Genomic DNA, 7705 nt, shown 5'->3' on the forward strand with positions numbered 1-7705 from the left:
AGAGACCTTCTTTTATTTTGAGAGAGAGAGAGAGAGAGAGAGAGAGAGAGAGAGAGAGAGAGAGAGAGTTTTTTTTTAATATTTATTTTTTTTAGTTTTTGGCGGACACAACATCTTTATTTGTTTGTAGTGCTGATGATGGAACCCAGTGCCGCAAGTATGCCAAGAGAGCACGCTACTGCTTGAGCCACATCCCCAGCACCAAGATAGACCTTCTTTGAAGCAAAGAAATTAAAGAAAAAGGCTACATATTATATGATTCCACCTAAATACACTTTCTAGAAAAGGAAAACTGAAGGGAAAAAAAATGATCCATTGTCACTAGAAGCTTGGCAGAAGGGGGGTTTCATTAGAAAGAAGCATGGGAGAACTTTGAAGGCAATGTAATCATTCTGTACCTTGGCAATGGCTATGGTTATGTGACTGTATTTGACAAAAAATCCACATAATTATATATCAAAAGATAGAATGTTACATTAAGAAATAAATTGGAAAGAAGAGACATAGTGGGAGAATTTGAAACAGAGAATTATATAAGTGCACTCCAAGATCAAACATCTGTGAAAGTGGGATAGAGTCTCATAGTAGAAGTATAGGTGACATTCATGCTGTGAACAAAATCTCCACTGTTTTTGGAAGTCTTTTTCAGATAAATGGTTGTACTTACTACATTCTGTGTTAATTGTCTCCTACTGGCTTGTTTCTCTCCTTGTATGATAAATTATTTGAAGGTGGAAGAATGAGACTTGACCTTACACACATTTGTATTTTCTGAGTTCCAGATAACACCAAAATGTCTCTTAATAGGTTGGTGATCAACAGTAACTTAAGGACAATAATGAATGAGTAAAATCATGGAGGTTTAAGGCCAATGTAGCAGAAGAGTTATCCACCTGGTATTGATTGTGCCAATATGAAAACCAGTATAAAAACTGGGTCATCTGGACATAGATCCGTGATGACAACCAAATTTGGTGCTGGGAAGAAAACACAGATGTAGCTGTCCAATAGTTAAGAACTTGCCTGGAAAACAAATAGAGGAGAAAAACAATATGTAGATAATTTTTCAGTAAAGGAGATTTAGACAACAAAGGGCAAAGTAATTTTTCTATAATAGGGAAGAAATAAAAGTTCAGAAGAAAAATAAGGAACTTAGAATACAGACATTGTCCCTCACCTGCCACTCCAAACTGGGAAAGAAGGAGCAGCTTTGAAGTGAAGAATGATAAGAGAAAGCGTTGGGAGAAAACCTTGACACAGAGTGTTCTGTGTCAATCAATGCAGTGAATCAATGCATGTAGTGGTATAAGAGAACTTTTTAAAAATATTTCAGAGGTGCTAAGGAATTTTATTAGTGAGGAGATGATTTAAAGAGAAGTATTCCCCCACAATAGAATTAGAATGACAGCGTGGCATAGAAGATGTAACCTATCCTAAGATGAAGAGAAAAAAAAATACACTATGTTTCCCAATATGATTTGTCTACATTTTGCCTACCTTTAAATATGTACATATTGGTCCTAGAGAAGAAGGAAAGTCTTTTTTAAGATTAACTAACATTTTAGGTTGAGTTTTATGCAAACTAGTACGATTTATTCATGAAGGGGAGAACCTGGCAAAATCCAAAAATAAAAAAGCTATTTTTAAATTAAGAATGTAAAATTTCACCTTGTTTTATTTTGCAAAATAGTCTTGGAAAGTGGTGTTTGAATTATTTAAAAACCAAATTATGGTCACCATGCACTACTATAACATTATATATTAAAAGCAACTCTTGGTGCACCAAAGGAGGCCACGTGGGCGGGCTTGGAGGAGAGTGGTGATTCTGAGCTGACCCCGGGCTGTAGTGGGGTCTGGACTTGGGCGGTGTTCGCGATGGCGGGGCGCTCACAAGTGGACTCTGGCGGACGCCTGGATGAGCACCCACCCTAAGTATTTAGAAATGATGGAATTAAATATTGGAGATGCCACTCAAGTTTATATAGCATTCTTGGTTTACCTGGACCTCATGGAGAGTAAAAGTTGGTATGATGTAATTTGTGTGGGATTACCTGAACTTCAGCTCATCTGCCTGATTGATACTGAGATAGAAGGGGAAGGGTTACAGACTGTGCTGCCTACACCCATCTCTGCTTCCCTCAGCTATCAAAGGATAAGGGACATCTTGAAGGCATCTCAAAAACTACGAGGGAATCCGGATTTACCGATGTCTTTCACTCTGGCCATCTTGGAGTTCGATTCTGCAATAGTCTATTATAAACTCACTGAAGGGTTTATGCTGCCAGACCCTCAGAATATTACCCTTAGAAGATAACATCTGTACTTCTCAACACTTTATTCATAAAAGATTGGTTTTGAGATCCATTTAACTGCTTTATCTTTTATCTCAGAGATAGTCAGAGTCAATTTAGCTTTTCTCATTCCATAAGTTTTCTTTCTGAAGAATAAAACTTTTTCAGATAAAAGAATTTGTATTGCTTAAAACCATAGAGTTGTTGCTCTAGAACTCTTATTAGAGACAGTTTAGAGACAGTTTTACTCACTTTTATGTTGAGGATGTGTTCAGAGGGGTGGAAGCGCTGTACCTCTTCATAACCCACACTCACCTGCTGCTGTTGGCTGCTTGTTGAAACCACCACCTCTTCCCTTATTCTGCTCTTCCAGGGCCTTCTGACCTCTGTAGCTAGCTTGAGCTGGTACTTCATGTACATTGTGAAATGTGGAGAGTTTATTTCTGCCTGCTTTTCCATCTTTTGTATAAAGTAAAAGATTTATTTGAGTGGGTTTGTTTTTCTGTTGCACTTACTGTTATTTTCCTTTTGGAAATATGCTTGTCATGAGTGTAAATTCATATGTCAGCATTAGTAGGGGCCAGAGAAGTGCTTACAAGAGTGTTGGGCCTTCCTTTCCATCCTGTCACCACCATCTTTATTATATCATAGCTTGAATATTATAAGAGAGTGAGGGACAGTTTCAGCATTAAAAATATCTTTGTTAATTAGACCCAGTTATTCCTCTTTTGTTAATATCTTCCTATTGACATGTCCAAATATGAAAATAATATGCACAAAGACTTTCCAAACAGTATTGTTTTGTAACTTAAATTATGAATCACTTGAAGTTTAGAGCAGGAGTCAAATGTGGGGCTGTACTTTGTCATCCCCTGGTCAAGGTAAATAGTCAATAAACAGATCTATGAAGGGTATATTCTGTACTCATTAAAATTATGTGATCCTGGCTGCAAGTAATACACCAAGTACATGTTAGAATGTGACAAAGTGGATGAAATTACTAACTGGTTATAGTAGGATGGCAGAGCAATGAATGGAAAACTTTATCTTTCCTCAGTATTTTAGCTTTTACTTATGTTACTTTTATAATGAAATATTTTAAAATAGAAAAACCTCAAAATCTGTAAAAAAATAAAATAAAAGCAACTCTTTTGTCATAAATTATTTTGTAAAGTGGATAAAGGAAATATGTTTGTATTGACTGTTTTCCATGGATAAAAATAAAATAATTTTACCCCTCAGATATTTGATATAATTGTGAGACTAATTGTCACATGAAAAATGCTATGATTACAAAGAATACAAAAATAACAGGATCAAATCAAACACAGGTCACTAGGATGTGTGTTTCCATGTTAATATACTTATTATAAATGTGAGTTAATCTGATTTTTCTGGAGAAGGTTATCTTTAAACATGACTAAACAGAAATATTAGGGATATATAACCTGATATTTTGACAGTCTTCTCTTGAATTTAATTTGATCACATTTTCTTAGACAGTTTTATTGAAGTACAATTAAAATATAAAGAAACGCACATATTTCATGTGCACAATTTGATGCAACTGCACATATATAAATACCTATGGTATCATCACCATAATTAAGTTAATAGATGTATCCATTACTTTCAGAAGTTTCCTATGTCCCTTTAGGTTTGTGTTTGCTTTTTTTTTTGTGTGTGTGTGTGTATGTGTGAGTACTTAACGTGAGATTGAACCTCTTAATTTTTTTAGTATTTTTATTAGTGCACGTTAGTAACACAGAATAATGAGTTCCTTGCAGCATATTTGTACATGCATATAACATATTTTGGTCATTTACTTCCCTCCATTACCCTCCCTTTCCACCCCCTTTCTTCTTCCATGATTCCCTTTCTCTTCTCTCATAGACTCCCTACACTTTCAGATCATCTTTTTCTTCCACATATGAGAGAGAACATGAAATACCTGTCTTTTGTAGTCTGGTTTATTTCATTTAACATAATGCTAGCCAATTCCATCCATTTTCCTGCAGATGTTTTAATTTCATTCTTCTTTATGGCTGAATAAGACTCCATATATATAATATTATGTTCATACATGCAATATTTTCTTTATCCATTCATTTGTTAACAGATACCTAGGCTAGTTCTATAACTTAGATATTTTGAATTGTGCTGTTATAAGTATGGATTTATATATAATACTAAAGTATGCTGACTTTTATTCTTATGGATAAATACCAAGTAGTGGTATAGCTAGATCATATTGTAGTTCTGTGGTTGTTTCGTTAGCTTTTTGAGGAAAGTCCATACTGATTTCCATAGTGTTTGTACTACTTCATGTTACCATCAACAGTGTATAATAGTTCTTTTTTCTCTGCATTCTCACCAGCATTTACTTTTATTCACATTCTTGATGATTGTCATTGATTGGGGTGAGATGGAATCTCAATGCTGTTTTGATTTGCATATCCCTGATTGCTAAAATTATTGAAGAGTTTTTATGTAATTTTTAGCCATTTATATTTCTTTTGAGAAGTGACTATTTAATTCATTTGCCCAGTTACTGACTGTGTTATTTGGGGTTTAGAGGTTTTTTTTAAAGTTCTTTCTATATTCTGGATATCAATTCTGGTTCAGAAGAGTAAGTGGTAAAGATTTTTTTCCCATTCTGTAGGCTCCCTCTTCAATCTGTTAATTGTTTCTTCTGCTTTGTAGAAGTTTTTAATTTTATGCAATATATTTTTTTTTATTCTTCCTATTATTTCCTGGACTATATGGGTCCTATTCAGAAAATCTTTGCCTATGCCTATATCTTAAACTGTTTCCCCCATGTTATCCTCTAGGAGTTTCAAATTGATGGATCTTATGTCTTTGATCTATTTTGAGTTGTATTTTGAGATATAGGGATAGTTTTAGATTTCTACAAACAGGTATCCAGTTTTCCCAGTACTATTTGTTTAAGAAGCTATCTTTTCTCCAATGTATGCATTTAATATCTTCATTCAGAGTCAGATGACTCTATTTGTGTGGGTTCATTTCTGTGTTCTCTGTTCTATTCCACTGGTCTACTTGTCTCCTATTATGCCAATACCATGCAGTTTTTGCTATTATGGCTCTGTGTTATATTTTGAAATTGGCTATTGTGAAATCTCTAGATTTATTCTTTTATTTCTCAGGATTTCTTTGGTTATTTTGGTTCTTTGGTATTTCTTGTGTATTTAGGATTGTTTTTACTATCTATAAAGAATGTCATTGGTAATTTGTTGAGGATTGCATTGAATCTGTATATCACTTTTTATTAATTCATTTTACTTATACATAACATTAGGATTCATTTTTGCATAATTATAGAAGCATATAATATAATTTGCTCTAATTCAGTTCCCAGTACTACCATTTACCCTCTTCTGTTCCCTTCCCTCTATTGATCTTTCTACTATTTACTTATAGTTTACTTATAGTTTTTTGAAATATCTAAATATGTACATAGAAAAGTTAGGTCCATTCATTCCACTCCTCTTTCTTCCCTTATTCCATCCCCCTCCAACCTCCCCTTCAATCTCTTTCCTCTACTCCACTGATCTCTCTTCTATTTTCATTTGATTCCCCCTCATTTTCTTTCTGTTTTTTTTTTTTTTTCTTATTTTGAACTAACATCTGTATATCAGAGAAAATATTCAAGCTTTGACTTTTGGTGTCTGGCTTATGTCACTTAGCATGATGGTCACCAGTTCCATTCACTTATCAGCAAATGCCATAATTTTATTCTTCTTTATGACTGAGTAGGACTTAATTGTGTATATATACCACATTCCCCTTGTTCATTCATCTTTTGAAGGGCACCTAGGCTGATTCCATAGCTTGGTTATTGTGAATTGGCTACTATAAAACATTGATGTGACAGCATCATTAAAGTATGCTGATTTTAAGTCTTTTGTATATGTATTGAGGACTGGGGTAGGTGGGTCATATGGTGGTTCTATCCTAGATTTTTTGAAGAATCTCCATACTGCTTTCCAGAAGGTCATACAAATTTGCAGTCCCACCAACTATGTATGAGTGTACCTAATACATAGATATTTGTTCCTGTTATTTCTAAGACCTTGGGATGCATAATTTCCTCTTAGAACTGCCTTCACTGTATCCCACAGATTCTGCTATGTTGTGCTTTTATTTTTACTTAATTCTATGAATTTTTTTAATTTCCCTGATTTCTTCAATAACCCACGGGTTATTCAAAAGTTTATTGTCCAATCTCTACTATTTGTTTGCATAATTCCTATAGTGTCACTTGCTATTGATTTCTAGTTTCATTCCATTATGATATGACAAATGCAACAAAATTCATTTTTGTATTTGTTAAGATTTCTTTCATTGCCTAAAATATGGTCTACTTTTGAGAATGTTTCATGAGTAGCTGAAAATAATGTGTATTATGCTGCTGTTGGATAGAATAATCTGTAAATAAAATATTTCTGTCCATTTGATCTATAGTGTAGTTTTAACTCTGATATGTTTTGTTGATATTTTAACTGGATGACTTTTCTATTATCATGAGTGAGGTAGTGAATTCATCCATTATTATTGTATGGGGGCCTACTAATCCCTTTATGCTGAGTATTCATTGTTCAATGAAATTGGGTGTGCTTCCATCAATGTTTATAGCAGCACAATTCACAATAGCTAAACTGTGGAACCAACCTAGATGCCTTTCAGTAGATGAATTGATTAAAAAATGTGGCATATATACAATGGGATATTTCTCAACAACAAAAAAGAATAAAATCATGGCATTTGCAGGCAAATAGGCAGAGTTGGAGAAGATAATGCTAAGTGAAGTTAGCCAATCCCCAAAAAACAAATGCCAAATATTTTCTCTGATACAAGGAGGCTGATTCATAGTGAGGTAGGGAGGGGAAGCATGGGAGGAATAGATGAACTCTAGATAAGGCAGAGAGGTGGGAAGGGAAGGGAGGGGGCATAGGGTAAGAAATGATGGTGGAATATGATGGATATTATTATTCAAAGGACATATATGAAAACACAAATTGGTGTGAATATACATTGTATAAAACCAGAGATATGAAAAATTGTGCTCAATATGTGTAATATGAATTGTAATGCATTCCACTGTCATATATAAAAAATATTTTTTAAAAAGAAATTGGGTGTGCTTCTTATTTCCATCCATCCTCCCTTTTCTTCATTACCATTTGTCTAATCTGAAGTACTTCTATTCTTCCCTCCATACCCCTTATTGTGAGTCAGCCACCACACATCAGAGAGAATATTCAGCCTTTGGTTTTTTGGGATTGGTTTATTTCACTTAGCATGATAGTCTCCAGTTTTATCTATTTACCACCGGCAATTGCCATAAATTCATTCTTCTTTATGATGGAGTAATATTCTATTGTGTGTGTGTGGGT

At 34.2% G+C, this 7705-nt stretch overlaps 1 pseudogene; it reads left to right on the top strand.

Annotated features, from left to right (window-relative positions):
- The first annotated feature begins 1945 nt into the window (after positions 1-1945).
- LOC114083583 (tRNA-splicing endonuclease subunit Sen15 pseudogene) lies at positions 1946-2314 on the top strand (annotated as a pseudogene).
- Positions 2315-7705: the final 5391 nt, after the last annotated feature.

This window comes from Marmota flaviventris, chromosome 6 (assembly GCF_047511675.1).
Source record: "Marmota flaviventris isolate mMarFla1 chromosome 6, mMarFla1.hap1, whole genome shotgun sequence".
In the NCBI taxonomy this organism is placed as follows: domain Eukaryota; kingdom Metazoa; phylum Chordata; class Mammalia; order Rodentia; family Sciuridae; genus Marmota; species Marmota flaviventris.